The following is a 26,101-nucleotide window of genomic DNA, read 5'->3' as shown; positions in this document are numbered from 1 at the left end:
CTATTAAAACCTCTATTTTTGTTAAATGTAAGGTGCGTTATTCTGAAATCATGACATCCAAAAAGTCCTGCATTGATTTTAAAGTAGTGCTGAGTCCTACTGAAAAGAGTGGATATTAGGGTGCAAACAAAAATGGAAAAAATACACTAATTAAGTGAATCTGTGTCACTTTCTCCATGGTATCTGGGAGGCTGCAGGAGCATTAGAGTGAATTATTTATTGGCTTGCTGTGATTTTATTGGGAATTTCTCTTTGTTACCCTAGGTAGTGTCTTGGCTAGTCCTGTTGCCCCCGGGTGGCTGAGGGCATGTAGACATCTGTGTTTTTGCACAGATACACTGAAGAGGCCCAAGGAGAGATGCATCTCATAGCATCATTCTAACCATCAACCCATGCCTGGGAAACACCACAAAATGATGTCCACCTCAGCCCTCTTCAACCAGGCAAATTACAGCATTCACTGCACTCACTCATTCCATCCAAAATAGCTCAACTGTTGAAGTGTTGTTTAAAGAACAACAAGAAAGAGTCATCCTTCAGGACTTTCAGATCAAATGCTCGCATTACTCTGGTCCACTCTGAGAAGCAATTGCTCAGAGACATTTGCAGGGATTCTGAAAATCAGTGTGAAGCTCTCAACAAAGTAAGCAAAGTGACTAATCCAGCCTTTTAGGTCTAATGACTCCCAAGCTTGCGGGTATCCATTTCCAGATAATTATCAGCATTTACATTAAGTAAAAATACAGGTGAAGCCAGCCCACCAGATTGCCACTGTGTCACCAAAAATCTGCAATAATCATGAGGCTGAACCATTTGTCATGCATACCCACCAAAAATATACCTCCAACCATCATCTCGAACATAGAGTATTGAAGACTAATTCAGCACTGCTTGTAAGGGACGAAAGAAGATCGTCTGTCTCATAGATACGTATGTGCACAACTGAGTGGGAGCTGGGAGGAGACTTAGCAAAGCGCTCCAATCAGGAAAAAGAGGAAATGAGAAGGAATGAGAAAACACCCACACGGGCACAGCCTGAGGCCCAGCTCACCACTTCAAAAGAAAAAGGAAAACAAAATGAGGATGTGGGATACGGGCCAGAACCGCTATACCGTGTCCAGAAACAGTTCATAGGAAGTCTACAACCAAATTAAAAGCGAATCCTATTATTTCAACTGCGAGTGTGAAAGCAAGCCCTGATGTGAGCATGACGCAGGCAGGTGACTCAACCAGCACCGCCATGTAAAATCTGGAAGTTCATTGGCTGGATGCAATGAGATGCGATTAGGAACTGGCTACTGCAAACACGGCAGGTTGGGTATACGTGCCGGCGCTGCATGGAACCCAAATGGAAGGACTAAGAACTCATGCTGTCCCAGCTGCTTCCGCAATGAAACACAGAAAACAGCAGAATTTGTAGGCTGACAGCTTTCAAAGGCTTCATCTGGAGGCAGAGTACAGAGGCTGATGGGCTGGAAACTTGACATCAATGTTGACGTTCAAAGCTAAATGAAGGGGACTCCAAAAACCGCTTCGAATTAGTTTCTTTTTTCATCTGTGAAATACACCCCGCCGCTTACTAAAACCCACATAGGATCATTGATCGAGAAACTGTCCCAGTGACTACTATACTGTATCGGGAGCCTTCATGCTTCCAAGGGCACCTTAAAAGAGCCAATAATCCACCAGTCCAAGAGTATTCATAAGCAAATTCTTGTTCCAAGGAGGGTAACTGCAGAGGTAAAAAAGGAAGGAATAATCCTTCTGATTCACCAAGTTGATTTACTGCTGGGCTTCTCTGAGCCCCCACCCCCGGGAGTATTATTGCTATGCTAGACCTGTGAAAGAAGATGATTGGAGATACAGTTCTTACAATCCCAAAGCATGCTGGGAATACAATCACTTACACTGTTCGCAGCGGTTAAAGGGTAAATAGAGTCAGTAAATCATAAGGCCAATACTCATGCGTGAGAGTGCAGATACATATTCCCCATGTCTCTGTAGGGGCAGCGTCTTGAATAGCACCCCCTGTAGGTGATCGGCAGCAGACGGCCATGGAGCATGAAGTGATCAGGTAACGGAGGTCATAGTGAGAGATGTTTCTGTAGCTCTCACAAGTGACCAGTAAGATTGCAATAACTTTTCGTCCACTATCTTTTATTAAAAACGCAGAAAACAAGGAAAAAATAAATGTGTAAAAGAATGCTCTATGAGTGCACAAATAACCTTGCTTACTGTGTGCATGTGTGCTATGAACAAATTTGCGATAACAGCATTCCTTGGTACAAGAGGTAACGAAAATAGTAAAATCTGTATGAAGTGTCTAAATTTTAAATAACACTCATAGCGGAGATTGAATTATGACTCACACTAAATGTATACAGTCAAAAGAGAAATAGCTTTCAGAAGAGATGACTCTCGATTCACTCAACCTTGCCGTTTCCACATTGTAATGAACAGCCTGAGAAAGAAACACACAAGGCGGGAAAAACAAAGCAGCAATGAGCACAGGCGTACGACTTCCTCTAACTCTGCGCGCGTGTGCTGGATCACTAGACTTGGACTTGGATCATACGGAGAAATGATGGAACTTTGTATGCTTTGCTTTGACCGCTGGAACGTGTTATTAGGCCACCGAAAGACACGGTGTGGTACTGCTGCAACGTGTTTTCCACAATTATATCGAATTAAGCCTCAGATCCCTACCCAGAAGCGGAGTGTCCCGCGATCTAGCCAGCCTGTAATACCTACCCCAATTTGCATTGCAAATAAAACAGCTCACCTGCCTGTGGGGCAGGGGCTTGATGGCACGGAACAGTAAATGAACAGAGGTATATATTTTTTAGAGGTATAATATTTTTTAATATTTAATAAAAAAAAAAATCGGTGTGGGTATCGGGATTTGTCTGCGTCTTACGCACCTACTTGAACGATGAACCTCGGTGCAGCAAGCGGTGGGGAACAAACTAGGTTTGCTTGAGACTTTCATGTCTGCAGCTGTGTCTCCTTCTCTCAACGCAATGCATAAATTGTACTTTTGCTGAGATGTACGTCGCTTTGGACAAAAGCGTCTGCTAAATGAATAAATGCAAACGTAATGTAAGTGTATATTCCAGATGCTTCTCAAAGGATGAGATTGGAATCTCTCCCTTTCATGACAAAAGAATGGAGAGACAGTAAAGAGAGGACGTGCATCAGTGATGGCACCGTCTTTGTGTGTCTGAGCAGACATGAAGGATTTACTGCGGGGGTCCTCTGAAGCAGTAACTCCCACCCTCAAAGCTTTTCCAAATCTGAAGTCTGCTGCATAATCCAGAATTAGGGAAGCAATCTATTTAACCGGGATTATTGCAGTCGGAGGAAAAGGAAGCCTTGATAAAAATAAACCAAAGTCGACACATTTGAGCCCCGGCAGATTCTCCAGAGGAATGCTGACATGTAATTTGCATGAATGTAAGTCACTCCGGATAGATCAAAAAAAAAAAAAAAAAAAAAAAAAAAAAATTCGTAGTACTACTACTATTGCTACTACGGAAGAAGATTTGAAGAAGAGCCAGTAAGAACGAAAGAAAGAATATGAATGTTCATTACAGTAAACAGGATGTGGCGTAGTATTTAAAGTCACTCTTTAGTGACTCCCAGTCTTACATTTGGAGGAGCTGCGTTTGAATGCTTGCTGTGGTACTTTGATGAAGGTACTTATTGTGAACTGATACAGTAAAAATACCCAGGTAACTAAATAAATAGACACATGTAAAGCTGATTATCTACCAGTTTCACTTGCTTTGAACAAAGCTATGAGATAAAAGGAGGTTAATATCAACGACCCGTCGATATACAAGTGCGGATGCATAAAAATATTTAAATACCACCAATACCGGTAGTAGAATCATTACTTCAGTGAATAAGACAGCAAAATGCCCACCGGGTCATGATCCTGCTACCTTCTGGTCACCTGTCCAGTTCCGAACCGCTAATCCCCCGCAGGCCGAGCCGCACTCCTTTCGGACTTCCCAAACACCAGGGTCCAGGAAATGACAGCTCTCTGGCAGGTAATGAGCACCTGAGTAAGGGATGTGATTGGGAAGGTCTGTTGCGGGGCAGGCGAGCGGGTTGTTCGGGGCAGTGAGGTCACGCCAGCCGATGAGGGGTTCCCTATCCAGATCAAAGCAGAGGAGAAGTGAGAGCCACCCCCACCACCTCCAGGTATGGCAGTTGACAGGTTCCGCAGCCTACGTCTCATTTGCTTTACTCCTTGAACTTGTCTTCCCATCACATGACCCCCCCCCCCAGCAGCCCCCACTTCGCTTTGATCCATTTCGCACATCTGAAAGGGGTGTAACAACAAGCATCTCACAAGCCGGATTCCCTGTCCCCCCCCCCCCAGCTTGGAACCAAGCCCTTGGATCATCTTGCCGGGAAGGGAGCGGCTGGGGAAGCAAGATTGGGGGTGGGGGGCGTTTTGCAAAGCGACACTTCCCTGTTAACCCGCTTTGTCGTTTAGTAAGAGAAATTCAGACTCTTCCAGCCGTAGGACTTTTGTCTCACACTTAAAGTTAGCATCAGCGTCACAAACGGCGTTACCAGGTTTGCAATAAAAAAAAAAAAAAAATTGAAAAACTGTCGCCATGGAAACACAATGACAACATTGAGGAATTCAGTAAATATATTAAAAAAACGAGGTATTTTTACAGCAGTTTATTAGCACGGTGACCCAGAACACATGTTGTGGTTGTGACTGGGAGACGTCCAGCCTGTATATGATGGTAACTAAGGACAATCATCGTGTCCACAGCAGGGAGACAATCCATTACGGCTGGGGCTGCTGCGCGTTCATCTCCTTTAGAGCACACTCTCACAACAGACGATGGCTGCTAATTGCAGCAGGTGAAGAACAAATTTCCCGTCAGGTCCAGACACCCCGTCCTTCTTCTCCCCGTAACCCTCCTCTCCGATTCGGGGTTTTCTGTGCAAAACGGCCGACGCCTCCCCGGCGTGCTTTTTACGCGGCACGAATACCATTTGAATAATAAAATAGCCAAATCCCATTTCACGCAGGCCATCTATGAAATATTCATGCGCAAGCGAGCCGACCCGCACTCATGCCGTCGGCCCCTCGCCCTTCCATCACGGGATGGGTTTCGCGGCCTTGTTGACGGAGCAAAACGGACCAAGGATGGTCAAGCGTGACATTATAAATGGCCACAAGTGGACGGACGCCCTTGGGCTGAGCGTGGCGGACACTGTGACGGAGAACAATAGTCCACCTCAAGCAGGAAGTCTTTCTTAGTTTCCTGAGAGGAGGGGTCGGGTGCAGGTGATGACGGAATGCGTCAAGTTTACATTTACGTTTATTTATTTAGCAGACGCTTTTCTCCAAAGAGATTTCCAGTGAACTCTATGCAGTGTTATCAGCCCACACACCTTATTCACCGCAGTGACTTACACTGCTAGATACACTACTTACACTGGGTCATTCATCCATACATCAGTGGAACACACACACACTCTCTCTCCCTCACTCATACACTATGGGGGAACCTGAACAGCATGCCTTTGGAGTGTGGGAGGAAACCAGAGCACCCAGAGGAAACCCACAGAGAGAACATGCGAACTCCACAGAGACTGAATGGGGATCGAACCCATGTCCTCTCGCACCACCCAGGCGCAGTGACTCCGTGCCGCCCAGTTAAAATGCAAACCCATTGTCTGAGTCTGCTTTGGTCTTCCGTCCGCTGGTATAGCCGGATCCCCCCCCCCCAGCACTCCAACGTCTGCCCACCCTCCTCTGCTGCGTGAGGAGAGGGAGACGCACACAAAGTTGAAAAGGGCGGTGGCGGCATGCGCAAACCCAGGGGGCCTGCCGGGAAGGTTGTTGCGTTAATGCTAATCTCGGAGGCTGGCAGAGGGGTAATCCCCTTCTACCCCAAACAGACGGAGCCTTTCTGCTGGCGGAGAGGAGTCGTTGCTGGGACGTGAACCCTCGCCCAGTCCCCCAGCTCGGCGCATGCGCGCGTGTGGGTGTGTGCGGGTGGCTGGAAATCAGCGCAGCCCTGGCAACTTGCCTGTCATCTTTGTTATTATGATTTACAAATAAATAATACATTTATTATGCAAGAGAAGCTTTCAAAGTGACTCATATGTTTACATTTCCAGCTGCACGGTTTACTGGAGAAATTCAGATGGGAACTGATCCGACAACCTTCCGGTCACCCTTTACCCCGATGTGAGGGATGCAGTTGTCTGGGCTTGATGCACCTTGGATTGCCTGCACTCGACCTCTTCTACATAGCCAAGAAAACAGTGAGGGTCCAACGAGAGGTACTGTAGTGGCTGGCGCTACTACCTTCTACCGAGGTTCAAATCCCACCTCCTGTTGTACTACCCTTGTTCAAGGTGTTTACGCTGAATGACAAAATTGTGAGAGTTGTCCCTGTGATGTAAAAAATGATGTAGTGATGTGGTCTGGGATGTTGGCTTGCAGGAGAATCAGACTCCATTTGCGCCACGGGCCGTCCTCAGCTCGGTCGCTGTAGTGGTGTCAGAAGTGTGATACAATGTCGACTGGAAACGCTACACTTGGGAATTAAGAGGAATGGGAGCTTCTACATCTTCACCTGTTCCCACCAGCTCCAGTGGCGCAATAGGTTAGCGCGCGGTACTTATACAGCAGTACTCAGCGAGGGATGCCGAGGTTGTGAGTTCGAACCTCACCTGGAGCATGAAATTTTAAGAGGACGGCTACCTTCAGTTATTGCAGTAAAAATGGCCCACCTGAGTAAATCAGCGTAAGTTCCTTGGGAATAGAGCACTGACTAAATAAATGAGTCAAGCCCCCATGATGCACTTCGAAGAGAGTTGTGTTTGTTCTACTTTCTACAGGTAGCTGATAGTGTAGTGATTAGTGTCACTGTCTTTGGCCCCAAAAGTCACAGGTTCAATTCCCCCTTCTAGCTGTAGTACCCTTGAGCAAGGTACTCACCCTAGATTGCGCCAGTAAAATTACCCAGCTGTATAAACAGGTAAATAACTCTAAGTAACTTAACCCTGTAAGTCCTGGTAGAAGAGAGTGTCAGATGAATGTTTAAGAATAAGTTTCTTAATGCTTCCACTTTCTGAGAAAATAGAGAAATTCTTATGCATGTAAATGTTGGATTCCATCCAATGAGCTGGCAGGAGAAGCGGGAAAAAGACCACGTTACGAAGAGGTATCTTCTGACCCGGCTGATGAAAAGCCTTTTCTTCGGGACGGAACAATGGCCTCCGCAAGATGCCCACACTGATGGATCAGGGTGGGAGGGGATACTGTTGGAGGTTCGACTTCCCTCCGCCTCCGGAGATGCTCCGGGTTTGAGGGCGACGGTAACGGTCACGTTGACTCTCTTCAGAGCCGATCGCCCCCGTCCAACGGGGAGGGGGAGGTGCCTGGTTCGGATGGGAAACGTCCAGAACTTCTGGAACGGCCCTGTGAATAACTTCTTTGTGCCGGAGGAAGGGAGGGACTTGAACCTGACCAGAGGGTTAGAGGACTGAGGTCCGGCAGCTCGACGACTCTATGGAATGCATCCCCTGCGCCGCAAAAATATTTCAATGGACAGTTCGGTTCTGCATTCCTTAAACCCCTCAGTGGTGCAGTAAAACCATGTAAATGTGATTGCGAGGGCAGCAAACGTGTCCCTCCCTGGTCCGACACACCTGGGTGTCCGTGTGGCAACGCTCGACACACTTGGCCACAAATGCCCCACCGGGCTTTTATTAAGAGAATTACCAGGCGGAGATCAGCCGCTGTATGGATAGGGCTCTGGGGGGGGGGGGCCGAACCCAGATACTCTACTCTTCCTGCACTCCTCGGCAAAAAAAGGTTTTGAATGGCAGAACGGATGGAGGCTGGAACCCGGGTCCTGATTCCTCTTGGGTCTGAAGCCCTGAAGCGTTCTTGGTTTTAGTTAAGGAAGCAGTGGGGGGTTGGGGGTTGGGGGGGTGGCACTAGCACTCACTTGGGAGCCACTTACAGGGTAAATAATGTCCCTCCTCCCCTACAACAACAGAAGCAACCGAAAAGCGTGGTTTTTAGAGCCCAGGTTCGAAGCCCACCTCCCACTCTAGTACCCTTAACGAAGGAACTTACCCTGAACCGATACAGTAAAAATTACCTTATGAAATTGGTGATTAATAGTAACTGAAGTTGGCTTTCTACAACGCATCAGATGAATAAAAAAGTAAATAAAGACGAGTTTACTAATGACACAGGACAGTGTGTGTGTGTTTCTGTGTGTTTATGTGTAAATGAATTCCACATGATGACTGAAACAGAGACCAGTCCATAGCTCACATTGTCACCTGTCATATGCAGTAGACCTACTGCTGGTCGGGGGGGGTGGGGGGGGGGGTGTGTGTGTGTGTGTGTGTGTGTGTGTCCCCTCCAAAACAGGCACTGCTCACCCCTACATTCCCTGCCATCGGACACTGGAGCGTGACTAATTTATCACAATCAAATGCGTAATAAATTAACTCGTGTGTGTAATATATGCAAATTTGAACAAATTATCAGGGCCCGTCTTTACTCAGCGTTTTTTTTTTTTTTTTTTTTTTTTTTAAAACAAGCAAAACGACTTTACCGCGTTTCCTCGCAGACAGAGTCAATACTGGCGAGCGACGGTTCATGAATGTTTCATTGTGCTGCAGGCGGTGACAGTCGGGGAGCTCAGGCCGAACGCGGGACGAGCAAGGCTGTGCAAGGGGGGTTAAAAAACAACAAAAAAAAAACTGGGTCAGTGTTACAGGGGGGTTTAACCCTTAGATACTGCCATGGCAACGGCTGCGTGCTTAGCGCTGGGGTCGCACCCGTGCGCGGAGAACACATTAGGCCGCTGCCGGAGAGTCTGATCCCCGAGCAGGATGCTGGCTGCGACGAGAGATAAAGCCTGGGGTGGTCAGCCCGCCCGAGAGCACCGAGTCCACCCAATTACCGCGATTCGCACCCGGGACGCCAAAAAATAATCACAGGCGCCACAGGAGCGTTGTGCGCTGCGGAAGGGTGTACGGCGTCTAATACGGCCGAGACTCCCCCTCCACCGTCATAATCGAGCGTCGTCGCGGCACAGCAGGTAGCACCGGTGCCACAAACTCGTCGACCTTGTGAGGAAAGTGGTGTCCGTATACAGTGATGAGTTACGAATTTCTTCTTTAATATATGGATATTTTACACTTTTACTCATTTGGCTCATCCCTTTTGAATCTGAATCACTGTTCTGCTGCAGGAGTCCTGACCAATGCTCAGTAAAACAGGTAAATCAGTGTAAGTAACTTAACAACGTCAGGTGTATATACCAAGCTTCTTACAATGATTTACCTATTTATACAGCAAGGTAGTTTTTACAGTATCGGGTCACGGCGAGTGCCTTGCTCAAGGGTACTACAGCAGGGGGTGGGATTAAAACCCGGGTCTTTTGATTGCAGGGCAGCAGCTGGAACCACTAAGGCACCAAACCGTGTTTTTTGACCTCCACAGTGAGCTGGCAGTAAAACAGGAGTGTAGGACCGCCTTTTACTTCAACTCCCTCCCACAGTGTTTACAGCTCCTCGTCTTGACGTTCCTGAACGTTTGCCGCACAAAACGGTATAATAAACGTTGCACACGTTTATGGGACGAATCTGTCAGGATGGAAGTCAGGACAGAAAAGACGACGTAATTCTATTTTGAGTCATTTTAATTTAGCGTTACTGTAACTCAGTTTAAATAAAAAATATATTATTATTAACTCTAATAAAAATTATAATTCAAACCTTACAATGAATTTTTATTTATTAAAATGATGTTAAAGGTTCTTTACAGAACAAAAGTTTTATTAAAATTGAGGGATGTCTGTGTTATTGAGCTTTTATTCATTACATTTAATTTATCTGACGCTCTTCTCCAAACAGGAGAAAAGTTATTATTTACCAATTTGGACAGCAGAGTAAATTTACTGGGGCAATTTAGGGTAAGTACGTTGCTCAAGGATACTATAGCTGGAAGTGGGATTTGAACCTGCAACCTTCCGGGTCCAAATGTAACTACCGCTCTACCAGCGGTACGACTTTGTGGTTGAAACGACTTATGAATTATTAACAAAACGAGTCGGGACTCAGTTTCCGGCTGTGTCTGTAAGGTGAGGAACCATTCATTCGGACCCCTGTAAAAACTACAGGTAATTTTCTCAAAACACCTCATTTTTAAAAAACAAGGTTCCGTTTACAGGAGCTTGGACCGGACTAAATGGGAGGTGGGATTCAAACCTGGCTCCTTCGAGAGTAAGGCAGTGGCTCCTGTTGTCACACACCCTGCTGTACGGGACAGGTTGGACAGGGAAAATAAGGACCGGCGCACAAGGACAGGCTGTCAGAGAGGACACCTCACAGGGAACATAAGACCGGAACCGGTCTCGTCGAACCCGGTCACCACGCAGGCCTGGGAGCGTTTCGCCGGACGTCGACCGCGCAGAAGCGACGAAGCCTTGCTTTGTACCCCGGGAGTCGTTTGTAACAGCAGCGGCGCCTTCGTGGTTCTGCGCGCGCCAGAAATACGGCCCAATTAGCAGAGGTCACGTGAGAGGAGCTTGTCGGAAACAGAGCCGATCACATTTGCATAATTTAAGCATCGCCTCCGTTCAGATGAACACATTTAGGACAATTAAAGTGCGTTCATGTAGGCTACAAATCCCAGACGCTATTTCAAAAGCAGCATTAAGCAAGCAATCATTTTAATTTATCATCGTTATATTAACCGGTATTTTATCCGGCACTTTTGTCCAAGGTGATTTGGAGTGTTGGACAATCAATCAGTTTACCGTGTTTTTTCCTTTTCGTGCAGCTGATAATCATTTTCGCAGTTTAAGCTCGGAGAAAGAGCCGTGATCAAGGGTGCCGCAGAAGGAGGTGGGACTCAAACTGATGACCTTTAGATAACACATCAGATTTAATTGCCACATCTCCCGCTGCCCTCATGCGTAAGGGCAGCATCACGGAACAGCAGGTAGCACTGGTGCCACAAATATTCTGGACAGGGGGTTTGAGTGTAGCTCAGTCTATGTGGACAATGCATGTCCTCTGTGTCCATGTCCGGTTTCCTCCAGGTGCTCTGGTTTCCTCTCACAGTCCAATGACATGTTTCAGGTGAACTGGTGATTAACTTGCCTGTAGTGTGTGTGTGTGTTACACTGCTCCGCTGTGTAGATGGATGAATAAGTGTAGGGAGTTTACCATAGTATATCCAAGACTGTAAATCACCATTGATCATGATGTCATGCAAGTTTCTTCTGAAGAAAAGTGTCTGCTAAGCAAATAAACAGGTAAATCAATGTAAATTACATGGGCAGATGGTAGTGTGGCTTTCATAGCTGCTGCTTTTGGATCCAAAGGCTGCAGACTGAAATGCCACCTACTGCTACAGTGTCCTTGAACAAAGTACCAACCTTAAATTTCACCAGTAAAACTAGCCAGGGGTTATATGGACAGCCAGTAGCATAGTGGTTGGAACTACTGGCTGTGGCTCCAAAGATCACAGGTTTGAGCTCCACCTCTGGCTGTAGCACCCTTGAGCAAAGTACTTAGCCTACATTGCTCCAGTGAAAGGAAAAAAAAAAAAAAGTTACCCACCTGTATGAATGGCTAAATCGTTGTAAGCATGTAACTTTAACACTGTAAGGTGCTTTGGAGAAAGGTATCAGCTAAATAAATGCAAATACGGGTAAATAACTGTAGGAAGCTTAACACTGCAAACAGCTTTGAAGAGAAGTCCCTGCTAAACAAGTAAATGGGTAAATCGGGCAAAGTTGACTATTTAGTCACATTATTTTATTTAAAGTCACTTTGGATAAAGATGTCAAACAGAGACTAGTGAACGAGAAGCCCAAAAAGAGAAAGAGACTCACGGTGCACAGCGGGGCGAGCGAGAGGTCGCGGTTCGGAATGAGAGGCAAACGGCTGTCGGCTCTGCACCGAGGTCAGTATGCAAATCAGCAAATGAGGAAGGTTCATCCACCCTGCGACTTCCTCCATCCTACCCGACGAAGGCCGTTTCTGCAGAACCGAGGGCCCTTCTGCACGAAGCTGTGGGCCGTCGTTGCATCAGCGCTGCGTCCTACTTGTTAATTACACCATTTGAATAATCTCCCGTCCGCAGCGGGTCCCAGGGCTCTCCGTCCACAAGGAGATCTGAAAGCCTGCAGTGAAATCTCGGCATTCCGTAGCTGACGTCACGTCAAATTGCGGCACCGAACCCGAATTTACCTCCCTTTCGCGTCAGCCCTCTTCCATATAAAATGATTCAATGAAACGTTGGACTGAATTACGGTTAGTGCTCCAAGATTCCTTTTCTCCTCTTTATTTCAGCCAGACACACCCATAATTTCCTTATACTCAGAGACCCCGAGGTGATGAAGCCCCTCGGAGTGGACATTCACAGACGAGGATTCGCTTTGCCCTTTTCCCTCCAAGTTCACTTTCCCACAATGCACCAGCACTCACTTACTTCTACATGTATAAAGAGCTGTTTTCAGACCCAGATATCCCTCGTAAACCTTCTCCTACATGACCGCACCTCCATTTCCCACATTATTAAGCTATATTTCATGTTAGCGCTGCAATTAAAGGAACAGTCAGGGATTTTGATAGTAATGGTCTATTCCGGTGCTCCAAGTCCACCTTAATGGCGTCGGAACAGACAGGCCGTCTGGATATACTCGTCTTCTCTTTGTTTGGCCGGAGTGTAAATATTTAACGGGACCGGGTTTGCCGCCCTTAAACAGAGCGCGGAATGTCGTTCTGCTTCCCGGGAAAGACTTGCAAAACGCCGAGAACGGAGCGCTAACAGGCCGACGTGAGCCTCGGAGACGAACGTGTCGGCGTACGCGAGCCGTGAGAACAACGGATTTGATCGTATGCAGCTGCAGACTGGGAACAGATATTGGAAACGCGGTAAAGAATTGACTAAACAAATAAAGAAACTTTTGATGAGCAGCTTCATTTTTTATTTATTCATAAATTTTACATCAGAGCTGCGACGGACGGGTATTTATACTATTATTATCGAGTTGCTAAACCAAGGCTTCTAGTCACAGCACTTCTCTTTTTGCTTCGTTTTAGAGCTGGATTCTTCATTCGAGGGTTCCACGGCAGGGTCTCCGCTGGGAATCGACCAGCAAACCTCAGGTTCAAAGCCAATGTCCTCACTGTGGAGCCCCAGCGAAGAGCCCACTGTCAATGAAGGGGGGAACAGCTGGTGCAGTCACCTGGGTTTCAATCACTCTTCTGCTGCAGTACTCCTGACCAACGCTCAGTAAAACGGGTAAATCGGTGTAAGTTATTTAAATCACTTTGGCGAAAGATTAAAGGGAAGAGTCTTTTGGACAGCATGTGCCCTGTGGTCAACTCTGAACTGTCACCATGGACCAGAAATTGTGAACACGCTGCTGAACGAACCACTTCCTGCTCTTTTCTCTCCATTGCCACATATGGAGATGCCAAGCCTGGGCGCACATCCATCTATCTATCTATCTATCTATCTATATGAAAAATGATAAGTTCTTCCCCTTGTAATACTGCTCCAGCAATTACAGATGTTTCCTTGCACTTGAAGGACGGGGTTTCAATCCCACTTCCTGCTGCAGTCCCCGAAAAGCAAGGTGTTAACCTTGAACCGATGAAGCAAAAATTACCGCACTCTATCAATGGGTAAATCACAGTAAGCAGCTGAACAGCGGAAGCTGCTTTGGAGAGAGGAGTCGGCCAAATGAGCAAATGTAATATAAGAGGGAGGAACGCACACAGTAACCCCCTCCACACTTTCTGCTCCAGCTGAGCACCTGGAACCCATTTCCCTCTGGGCAGCCCAGAGTATTGACTTTAGTATTCCTGCAAGTGCCCCTCCGCCCCCCGACCGACAATCCCGGCCCCCCAGTGAACCGTCGCCAGGGGCATCCTCAGCACACTGTACTCCCTGCGGCGATCAAAGTGCTTCGGGGGAAAATGACGGGAATAAAAAAAAATACTGTAATAACTGAGATGTCACTCGCCGTGCCGAGATCCAAGCACAACAATGAAGGCCGTCGCAATTCACCGTTTCAAAAATACGCCTCGCATAAACACTTCTAATCGCCCCCTCCCCGATAGAGCTCCGCTCATGAAGTTATCTTCTCCGAGCAGACGGGGAGCTGCTTTTTCAAAGACCCCCCACCGGTCGGTTACTAGGTTAACCACGAAGGCCCAGGGCAGCAGATACCTCACTAGTCCCGTCACAGACCGCTAAACCAATCGAGCCAATCCGGACAAAGAGCACGTGGCACAGTGGTCAGAGCACTCGCGTTGTGCTCTAAGGAGATGGGTTTGAACCCCACCTCCTGTTGTAGTACCCTTGATCAAAGTACTTCCTCTAAACTGATACAGTAAAAATGAAATAGCTGATGGGTAAATCAATTTATCTAGCTCGGTGTACGAACCCTCACGCTGCAATGTTGGGCTGCGCAGTCCCATAGCGAGTAGCGCTGCTGTCTCACAGAGCCTGGGTGGTGTGAGAGGACATGGGTTCGATTCCCCACTCAGCCTGTGTGGAGTTTGCATGCTCTTCCCTTGTCTGCGTGGGTTTCCTCTGGGTGCTCTGGTTTCCTCCCACACTCCAAAGACATGCCATTCAGGTTCACCCATAGTGTGTGAGTGACAGAGAGAGAGTGTGTGTTCCACTGATGTATGGATGAGTGACCCATTGTAAGTAGTGTATCTAGCAGTGGAAGTCTTTGGGTGCTCTGGTTTCCTCCCACACTCCAAAGACATGCTGTTCAGGTTCCCCCATAGTGTGTGAGTGACAGAGAGTGTGTTCCACTGACATGTGGATGAGTGACCCAGTGTAAGTAGTGTATCTAGCAGTGTAAGTCACCACGGTGAATAAGGTGTGTGGGCTGATAACACTACACAAAGTTCACTGGAAGTTGCTTTGGAGAAAAGTGTGTGATAAAGAAATAAATATAATGGCCCTGGTTGAAAAGATGCTAAATAAGTACCTTTGGACTCCCAATAAGTAAGTTCATAAGCATTTCAGGATGAATTCACACAAAAACATGATGATTGCCATTAAAGGGAGTTGGCGGCGAACGGATGTGAAACGCCGACTCATCGCAGGCGGATCTGCTTCCCTGCCTTTGATTCTCCTTCAATAGGCGAAGCGAGAGAGCGCCGCTCATCCAGGAGCGCTCCAGCACAAAGGACAGGATGTGACGGCGTGCCGTGAAAGAAGCTGTGCCAATCTGTGCCGTTATTTATGACGCAGCGTCTAATATATATCACAAGGGCGTGCAGCTGTCTCCGTTCCCCCCCCGACAGCGGCTGCACGACCCGGTCGGCCACCGGCCCCCGTCTAGTCGACGCATCAATGCCACACGGTGACAAGACGCATCCAGGCTGTCATGGACAGACACAATGGGGCAGTGTGTGTGTGTGTGTGTGTGTGTGTGTGTGTGAGAGACCATACGCCGGCACGTCGCATCACTGGTGCTCTAGGGCTTTAAATGTGTCACCTCCACTATGACATCGGGACAAGTGGCACAAGGCCAGAGGGGACAGGCGGAGCCGGTGAATTATGGGTTCGGGGCCCTTGGCTCGGTCTCCCCCACTCCCACCGCCCCTCCCTCCACCCCCTCCCATTCAGCTCCAACAAAGGGGGCAAAAATGACAAACGCCGTCAGGGCTGTGTGCATGTCCATCAAGCGCCAGACCGGGAAATGACCCGCAGACTGACCGGTGGAGCGTGCGGGACGCGACGGCACGCCACGCTGCACACGAAAGCAACAGAAATCGCGCTGACATTCGGCTGGGCGCTTTGTGGGGCCGAAGAGCGCGGATCTGTGCCCCCCCCCCAGCAGCGGTGCTCCCAGGTGGCTCTTCGATGCCAGAAAAAAGGTCAGGACACATCAGGACACACGTAATAAATTAGCTATATTTGTGGGATGGCGCAGCATCGCGGAACAGCGGGTAGCGCTGGTGTCTCCCAGCTGCTGGGTTGTGGGTTCAAATCCAGCTCAGCGTGTATGAAGTTTGCATGTTCTCGTTATGTTCGTATGGGTTTCCTCTGGGTGCTCTGGTTTCCTCCTACAATCCAACGTGTTTCAGGAGGACTGGTGACTGTAAATTGCCCGTTGTGTGTGTGTGTGTGTGTGTGTATGCGGTTGCCCTGTGCAGGATCGGCGTCCCATCCAGGGTCACCCTCCCGCTTCCAGGATACACTCTGGATCACCATCACCCTGCACTGGACAACCACTACTAATAATGGATAAGCTGTTCTGTTCATATTTAACCACAAACTTCTGGCTACCGTGATTTACACTATGCCACATCTCCAAGAGACTGGGTTTCCAGATGGTGGAACACCGATCCCTCCCATTCCGTTCAGTCATCACAGGCCCCCGTTCTTCACCAGCTACTCACTCTTACAGCCTCATCTTCGCCGGATGCTCTGCTACGGTCCCTCAGAAACCGTTTCCCACGTCCAAATCCACGTCTTCGGCCCAATTTAATTTTTCCCCTCTTCTTATCGATCAGGTTCAACTTCGGGGTGCCCTGCTTGGGGTGCCTTGCGACGGACTGGCGTCCCATCCCGGGTGCGTCCCCTCCCCCCCTCGGCCCTGCACCCCGTGTTGCCGGGTTAGGCTCCGGCTCACCGCGACCCCGCTTGAGACAAGCGCTTGTGGACAAAGCAATGCGACTTCACGGTGTGATTTTTGCGACCTGATGCCGCAGACACCACGTCGACACGGCCACCTGCCAGAGGAAGGCGAGGTCCTGGTCTTTCTTCACAAACGTTTTGACGGGAAACACCGTGGAAGGACAAACAAACGTCCTGCCAAACTTCCCCGTGTCGCTGTCCCCCCCGCAAGGAACCGTCCTCGACGTCCCTGTCTACGAACGCTGCGGAAGGCCACCCGCTTCGCGCGAATTATCGGCACACGTCAGCGTGACGGATTTTGCGCGGCCTTCTCACTAACAGCCGTTCGGAGAAAGATTTATGTTCCTGGAAAGATGCTCTGACACCACGGTCCTGGTGACAGTGGGGGTGGGGGTGGGGGGGGGGTCGTGTCCAGGAGCGGCAGGTAACACCTCCTCTTCTTCAGACCTCCTCCTCCTTCAAGACACCCCGTGTGGGGGCGTGCCTGGACCTTCAGCACAAAACAGAGGGTTTCGGTGGAGCAGAAATGTCCAAATTGGTTGTCTGGGGACCAAGAGCTTCCAGTACCTTCTATTGGAACGGATGTTTTTTACCGTTCCAGCTACGGTGAAGGTTACAATAACAAGGTACAATAAAGCTGAAAAAGTTGGTTTGTTACAGTTCTCACCAGATGTTCTCCGTCTCAGATGCGCACGCACACACACACACACACACACACACACACACACACACGTCTCAACTGTGTCCTCCTACGTTGCTCAACCTGTCTTATCTCCTTATACCAGAAACAAAGAACTTCCAAGGTCGTCTTCAACACCCAGTCCCAATTAATCGGAATTCCACCAGTAGCCGAAACACTCTGTTCCAGAAACTTCTAGAGAAGGCCGTAACACAGGACACGAATGAAAAGCACACAGAGATGAACACCATATGGTGAACAATAAAAATAACAATAATAGCAGAGAAAAGTTAATATAAAGCTGAAGCATAATAAATGAGAATATAATAATAAGTAAGTGATAATGTAATAAGAGTAATTATAATTGCCGGGTTAGGCTCCGGCTTGCCGCGACCCCACTTGGGACAAGCGGTTCCAGCCAGCGTGTGATGTGTGTGTGTGTGTGTGTGTGTGTGTGTGTGTGTGTGTGTGTGTTTATAATTGCAGAGAAAAAAATGAGTTCAGTCCAACACTTGAGTCTTTCACTCCAGCTGAGCACTTGAGAACTTCACTCATCTGCACCGGTAACGTCATTCATTGGACTCGGCTCTCCGTCGTCAGGCGGCGGAAAGGAGAAAAAGGAAAATGCAGACGGCAGAACGCAGCTCGGCTGCTGCCGCTTTCAAAGTCACGTTCGCTGAGCCGAAGGAACAACGTTAAACCGATAATCTTCACATTCACGGAATCCAGAAATTATTTACACTACTGGGCTGACACTTTTCTCAAGAGTGACTGACAGTGATTTATTTTATATATACACACATACATTTTGTACATATACTGTATATCTACTTATTTATATTTTATATTATATATAGATATATTTTCATTTGTTCATGTTTTATATTTATAAATAGCACAGTAATTTTCACTGTATCAATCCAGGGTAAATACCTTGACCAAGGGTTCTACGGCAGGAGATGTGATTCAAACCCAAGTCCTTTGAGTCCAAAGGTGGATTCTAACCACGACGCTACCTGCCGAAACGAACGCCACGTTGGACCTTCAGTTCGATCCAACAGGGCTGCTGGACGACGTTACCCGGACTCCTCCTGGATGAACAGATGAGGCCACGGGCGACGAAGCGCTGAAATGTCCCATCGAGCCGCGGCGGACTTTGTGAGTGAAATTACGCTTTGGCGATGCTGAGGAAGGTGGAAAAATCTGACAGTTGCATTTTCCGTGTCAGAGACTAGAAAATAGCAGAAGGACACAAAACAGTGAGGCCACCGATGTACTTTGGACCTTCTGTACGCGTTCAACATTTCTCCCCGGGGCTCCGGCTCAGGCTGATGAACGGCTATCGTAAAAGGAACAGGTTGATGAGAAAAGTCAGATCGACCAGCCAGACAACTCACAAATCCAGAGGCAAAACACACACGCACACACGTTGGCAGGAACCAAAGGAGAAACATGATATTTTGGAACAGATGTTTTTGTTACGACGTCCTAGAAACAGTCCCGCGTCAGACATCTCCACATGTGAGGTTCGAGCAGGAAATCCGAGTCCGGACTCGACCCAAGCCGGTCATAATTTAGCCAGACGTGACCCGAGCCAGAGGTACAAGGTTCTTTTGGGTTTTGGGCTGTTCCGTGCAGACGAACCGAGCGTGCGTCCGTCTGACTCCCAGAGCTCCACCACAGAGGCACTTTGTGGTTCCGCATTTGGAATTTGCCCAAAAAAGGAACATTATTTTTTTATTCCTTAATCACTCAGACTGATACATCTACTAATATTGTGGGGCAGCAGGTGGCGCAGTGGTTCAGACATTAGAATCTGAAAGTGCCTGGTTTGCATCCCTGCTCCAGAACCTTCAATCAAGGAAGTTACCTTGAACCACACACACACACCCAGGATGGGATGCCAGTCCATCGCAAGGCAGCCCGAGCAGGATTTGAACCCCAGACCCGCCAGAAAGCAGGACTCAGCCAAGACCGCTGCACCGCTGTGCCACCACACACCCCCCCCCTTACCTTCAACTGGTATAGTAAGAATTACCTACTGACAGAAGAGACGCTGTGCTCAACTTAGGGTTAAAATCTAATTAAGGTTTTGAGTCCTCAGAACCCCCATGAATATACAAAGAAGACAAAGAAGAGTGGGAGAGCACACGCAAGCTTACCGAAATAATCGTAATTTTCGTAACTGGACAGATATGTTTCGGAGAGGTGCCTGCATCGGCGTGATGAAAAATATAATTACAAAAAATATATTACATTTATTCATTTGGCTGATGCTTTTCTCCATAGCGACTTACAATTTTAATCTACATACAACTATTTATCCATTTATACAGCTGGGTAATTTTACTGAAGCAATTTTTTTGGGTAAGTACCTTGCTCAAGGGTACTGCAGTCGGATGCAAGATTCAAACCTGCGACCTTCGGGTCCGAAGGAAGCAGCTCTAACGTCTCTGCTACCAGCTCTCCCTATTATTATATTTTTATTATTCATTACTACTACTAATAATAATAAATGTCTATTATATAAATATTATTAAAATTTAATTATGAAACATATAATTGTTACACAGAGGGGGTGGATAGTGGGAAGATGGGGAAAAGGTGGCTCTCGACTTCCTGCACCAAGGCCCAGCCACCAGAACGTGGGGGGGGGGGGGGGGGGGCTTTTTTGGGTCGGCTGCAATTAGCGGCGCCGTCCTCGCTCGTCGCCCCGGCCTCCAGATAATCGCATCAGGGAGCGGATCAAAGAGACGCGAGCGCTCCGGCAGAGACGGGCGGCGGCAGGAGCGGATCGCGCCCGAGCGAGAGGCACATTAATCATCAGGCTCCGCGTCGTTCACAAGCGGTTCTTTAAAAAGGGGGCGCTCCGGTTCACGCGGACGCTGCTGAACCCCTTGAAGGCCAGTGGCACAGTGGGACCCCAGGGTGAGGGCACAGCGTCCGCTCAACATTTATTTATTATTTATTTCACCCTTGTCTTCAAGGCAATGCAGTCTTATGCTACTTACCCTGATTTACCCATGTATACAGCTGGGTAATATTTACTGTATCGATTCAGGGTAAGTCCCTTGACGGGGGCACTACAGCAGAAGGTGGGATTTGAAGCCGAGCCCTTTCGGTCCGAAAGCAGCAGGTCTAACCGCTACGCCACCTGCTGGCCCCCTCACGTGGAGAAGAAAACGAGCCTCTTCATCCCCCTCCGGCCGCTGCGAACAGGTCCGTAAAGTCTCCTTCGTCATGTTTTACAGGACAGGAAATAGTGCTTCTTCTTCGCTGTAGATCGGAGCTCCGCCCCGACCCGACCCGGACATGACCCCCCCCCCCCCAGCCCACCCCAGCCTCGCGTCTAAGACTCCTCCGTTCACGTCGCTTGCGGCTGCTAGATGAGGGGAAACCACAAGGCACGTGGTCCAACCAGCAGCGCGAAGCCAGCTCGGTGACTGTGAATGTACCATGTGTTTACTGCGGTGACCATGTCGCTGGCGACACCCCCCACCCCGCCTTCAATAAACACACGCTGCCTTTTTTGTCAACAGACGATAACGGCTGCAACGTCCCGCCAGACGGGTACCGCGATCGCCGTCGTCACAGGTCACAGCCCGCCTGCAGGGGACGCTGCGGAGTCACTCCACGCACACAGTCACCTGTGGCCTCGGTCGAGAGATAGAGAAAAGGCGAGCGGAGAGAGAGAATTTTTTTTTTTTCTTTTAAATAATTTATTATTTATTTAATTATTTATTATTATTTCTCATTAAAAACATTGTTCCGCAAGTTGCTCACTTTGCTAATACACGCGTGTACAATTTGTCATGCCTATAAAACACACTAAATTGAAAATCGAAATTGGATTGGGAGATGAGCTTGTAATCTATACGCAGTGGGGCCCAGGACATTACACTAATGAGAGAACACCAAGCGTGTGTGTGTGTGTGTGTGTGTGTGTGTGGGCATGCAGGATAGGCGTATTTTCCTGCTGTTTGCAAACGGGTGATTTACTGAAGCGCAAATAAACCCGCAGATTGGACCCGACACCCAAACTGCCAATTGCAGCCCTGAGAACCGACCGAGCTGTGGGCTCCGAACCCGCGCTGTGCTGTTCCGCCAATAGAGCGTCCGGTCCGAGTCCATGCTGAGCTCCAGCGACCTTGGCCTGGTTCTCGCCGGGGGTTTTTACGATGCCAAAGACCCCTGCTGCTGGACTCGGACCCGGTTCAGGTGCAGCGAGACCCCCCACGAAGGAAGAACAGCATGAGTGAAGAAAGCGGAGGTGAGTAGAGTTGGGGGGAGGGGGGGGGCAATTGACTGAAGTCTTTGGTGTGTGTGTGAGTCTACAACCGTGGACGGCCGGGAAAACAAACAGACGTTGGACGTTGGATCAACTCAAACGTGACTGGTGGAGAAGCCGAAGAAAAAATGTCTCTCTCTCTCTCTCTCTCTCTCTCTCTCTCTCTGTTATAAATACTGTAGTAACATTTATCGTTATAATAACTGTATTGTTATATTAAAGATGTTTTAACGTGTCCGGAAGTATTTCTGTAATTTCTTTTGCATAGAAAGGTACACTATATATTATGACATCTGACTAACTGACGTTAGACACGAACCGTACCGAACTGTTCCGATTTACATACAAATCAGACTTACAAACAGACTTAGGAACGGAAGTCGTTCGTGATCCGGGGACCGCCTGTCTCTAAGGAAACGCCTGGAAGTTTGGAATTTTTGTTTTTTAATGTGATTTTGAAGTATTATTTACCTTAAATTTATGTCGGATGTCTTTTATTTAGTTCTTTGTTTTTTTTCTGTTTTTTAAATTTAAAAAAATTGCAAATTCCCCAGTATGCTGTGTGGTCCCGTCTCACCGTAGAGCAAAGGCTTCTTTCGGGGTCTGTAATTATGCTTTCATTTTCACACAAGATACCGATGGGGTTAAGACAACGGAAACTGGTCAGTTATTCAAAGATCCTGGGAAAAAAAAATTATTCTATCAGGGACTTACATTCTCATCATAAAATCCAGAGTGAAAGTGGAGGTTTTAAGAGCATTTAAATTCATCAACCTGACACTTTTCTCCAACGCGACCGACGGCGTTAGGAACAGTGTTACGGTACCAACGCTTACACTGCCGCTTGAAAGTATGTGAACCCTATAAGGATGGTCATTATTCTTGTTTAAAGCATTAAAATAAAACAAAATCTAAATGTTAAACCTTAAAATAAACGACTATGATTTACACTCCTGATTCTACTTACCTACTTGGTTTAGCCAAAGACACTCGGGTTTTCGCTTATTTTTACACCTGCACTGCTTGTGTGTTTCTACTAGACACGTGATTTCGTCTAAAGGCAACAACAAATGGAACTGTTCACTACACACCTGTTATGTCACATGAGAAACACTGATTCTCATCAAATAACCGTTTTGCGGTAAAAGCGAGGTACACGGGGGGTTCACATACTTTGAAGCGACACGGCATTTCCCCATTCATACAGCTGGATGACTTTTTGCTGGGACAATTCTAGGGTTAGTACCTTGATTGAAGGTACTAAAGTTGGAAGTAGGATTTGAACCTGTGACCAAGGTGTCCAGAGGTGTTACCTCTAAGCGGTACATTACTTTCTACCCTGAGATTTACTCTGCACAATCAAGTGAAACATGTACAATACACGTATTTACTTATCAGACACTTTTCTCCACAGCGACTTCCAATGAACTCCATGTAGTGTTATCAGCCCACATACCTTATTCACCGCGGTGACTTACACTGCTAGATACACTACTTACACTGGGTCACTCATCCATACATCAGTGGAACACACACACACACACACACACACACACACACACTCTCTGTCACTCACACACTATGGGGGAACCTGAACAGCATGTCTTTGGAGTGTGGGAGGAAACCAGAGCACCCAGAGGAAACCCACACAGACACGGGGGAACAGGCTGAACAGGGATCGAACCCACGTTCTCTCACACCCCGAGGTGTGTATTTATGCAGGCAAAATAATTGTAAAGAATTCCCCCTCCCTCCTCGATGACACGTGACCGGAGTTGCCCTCGTTCTCTCAATGACACAGAAGGAAAAAGATCGAAAACCGACCAGGGCTGTTGGCTCCCTGGGTTCCCAGCCCCTCAGAACGCGCTTCCGAAAGCGGTAACCGTCGGAAAGAAAGTTGAGAAGCACCGACAATCTTCTCTGGCGGCCCTCGTGTCTCCGCTGGGGGCCACCGCGCGGTTTCCCTACAGGTCCCTCAACAGGTTCAAATACCCAGAATGCCCCACTCCAGCATCCCGTGTCATTTCAACGGGGCGGAAACGTGGACTCGAAACTGCAAGGAAGGAACGCGTAGGGCAAAAACACCGCAAAAATGCACCGTCAGCTCCCGGCGGCATTCCTTACCACGGTCGGGTGCAAAAATACATCAGCTATTTATACAAACGTGCTCCAAATGCCACACTGCCTCGCTCGAGAACTCAGGCGATACTATGGAACAGGACAAAGTCTGGTGGCCGGTGATACCGCATCCCTCAGTGGGCCCATACCTTCCATTTTCAGGTCGCTCGGTAAGTGATGCCAATGTACTACGGTTAAAAAAAAAAAAAAAAAAAAAAAAAAAAGTGCTTCCAAGGCCTGTTGCTGGTTAAAGCTTTTGAAGAAAACTGGTGTGACAGTTTCATGCCCTGAACATTTATCCAGCGCTCTAGAACTGGGTGTGAGCTGGTGGGCGGGGCTTCCTAGGGAGGATGGTGATGGACAGCTCCCAGCACCCATCCCGCCCTTAACGGGTTCGTGACGACCAGCTGCTGTCAGCTGAAACCTCATCAGAGGGAACTTATTAGGGCAGCTGGTTGCAGGATTTGGGGGGACTTTTGACAGCGGGCATGACGGGCCCCTAGGAACAGGCCTGGGGTGTATTGGCTATTTTCCTAGAGATGTTGCCATGTTTTGTGAGTTTGTAGTCTGCTTTTTGTCATGGTTTAAAAGGACCATGTCCCCATGTTGCTTAGTTGTGTTAAAAACACTCCTGCTTGTTCTTGAGACTGGCTGTACTCGCACCTCCACCCCATGGGGACGAGTTACTACATCACTCAAGACAAGAATGTGAATCACACACATTATTGTTCCCCAGAAACCAACATCATAGGTGCGACCGCTCGTCCCATACAGGGTCGCGGGGAGCCAGAGCCTAACCCGGCAACACAGGGTATAAGGTTGGAGGGGGAGAGGATACACCCAGGATGGGACGCCAGTCCATTGCAAGGCACCCCAAACAGGACTAGAACCCCAGACCCACCGGAGAGCAGGACCCAGTCCAACCCACTGTGCCACTGCACCCCCCTGGTGTGACAACTCATATACATTTATTCAATCAGCTGACATTTTTCTCCAAAACTACTTAGAGTATTAAGGCTACAATTACTTACACAGCTGGGTAATTTTTTTTTTTGTAGTAGAGCAACTTAGAATAAGTATCTTGCTCAAGGGTACTATGGCCAGAGGTGGGTCTCAACCCTGCAACCTTCAGATCCAAAGGCTGCGGCACCAACCACTATGCTACCAGCTGTCCCCTACTTGTTCAGGTACCCATTTCTGTCCCTTGCAGCTTCACACTCCATGTTCAGGTTATCCAGACTTGAGATTTAGGGTGAAAACTTTCTGGTCAACAACAAAAAGTGAAGGAAAATTGCAAACGGATCAAATGAGCACGGCAGGCGGTCCATCATTAAAGGATCACTCTAGAGTCCGTATAAACCCTCCTCCCATCCTTTTCACTTAAGGACGTTACCTCCACACGTATGAAGACGCGTGCGGCCGCAATGCCAAACCCAACCATCCGAGCTCTCGGTCTTCTTCAAATCTCACTTGGCCTTTGCTGTTTGGTAATGAGGAGCTGCAGAAGACCAGGGGGAGCAATGATTCTCACCTTTAGGTGTGTTTCGGTGTTTAAACATGACTGTGGACAAGAGACCCCAACGAGAGGTGGAACGCAGCTCTCGGTTCCCACCAAGGCTTCATTTCGTATCAGTACCGAAAACACCCTCCGCCCCTTTATCATCATGGGTGCGGAGAAATCTCTTCCCGAGGCACGGCAACACGATGAACATGTCAGTGATGTTTGATTTTGGTAAAATGTGTCCAGTGTCAGCGGTTACATTCTGAGAACCGCCCGAGACGGATCAGTGGAGCGACTGTCACTTAATCGACCCACCCCGTCTGCACCATCTCATCTCCACCTGCAACGAGCGATCAATACCATGCGGAGGACTGGGCCTCGTTGGAGCTGGCTGGCCAGGGGAGGAAGAAAAGCTCCTTAACGGGTCAGTGGAAAGAGCATCATTACACCGGACCTCAATTTACACCACCTGTACCACGGTGAGAGGAGGGAAGAACATCGATTTACACCACCTGTGAGTCAGCCACACGAGGTAGGCTGTGCCCGGAGGATGCGAGCAGAACCGCGAAGACCCAGGAAGAGTGCTCGGCGCCCATCGATACGCTCTACATGCATGAGGAGTAAACTAACGGTAAATGAATAAATGAATAGTGGTAAAACGGAGGCAAAAGTGGTCATTCCCAAATCTGGTTTACATTTATTTCTTTCACAGACACTTTCCTCCAAAGCGATTTCCAATGAACTCTATGTAGTGTTACGAGCTCGCGCACCTTAATCACCGCGGTGACTTACACTGCTAGATGGGTCACTCATCCATAGATC

At 48.1% G+C, this 26,101-nt stretch overlaps 1 protein-coding gene and 1 non-coding gene across 3 annotated transcripts in view; one reads left to right on the top strand and one right to left on the bottom strand.

Moving 5' to 3' along the window:
• The window catches only part of LOC108921867 (multiple epidermal growth factor-like domains protein 9), a 105,223-nt gene that overhangs the window by 45,696 nt on the left and 33,426 nt on the right, over positions 1-26,101 (bottom strand). The gene's annotated exons all lie outside the window — the stretch shown is intronic.
• On the top strand, positions 6,630-6,722 carry trnai-uau (transfer RNA isoleucine (anticodon UAU)). The gene is given in 2 exon segments: positions 6,630-6,667; positions 6,687-6,722. It is a non-coding gene; the product is annotated as a tRNA-Ile (tRNA).

This window comes from Scleropages formosus, chromosome 17 (assembly GCF_900964775.1).
Source record: "Scleropages formosus chromosome 17, fSclFor1.1, whole genome shotgun sequence".
Classification (NCBI taxonomy): Eukaryota; Metazoa; Chordata; class Actinopteri; order Osteoglossiformes; family Osteoglossidae; genus Scleropages; species Scleropages formosus.
Note: the sequence above shows the minus strand (reverse complement) of the source record. Positions and strands in the feature narration are given on the sequence as shown.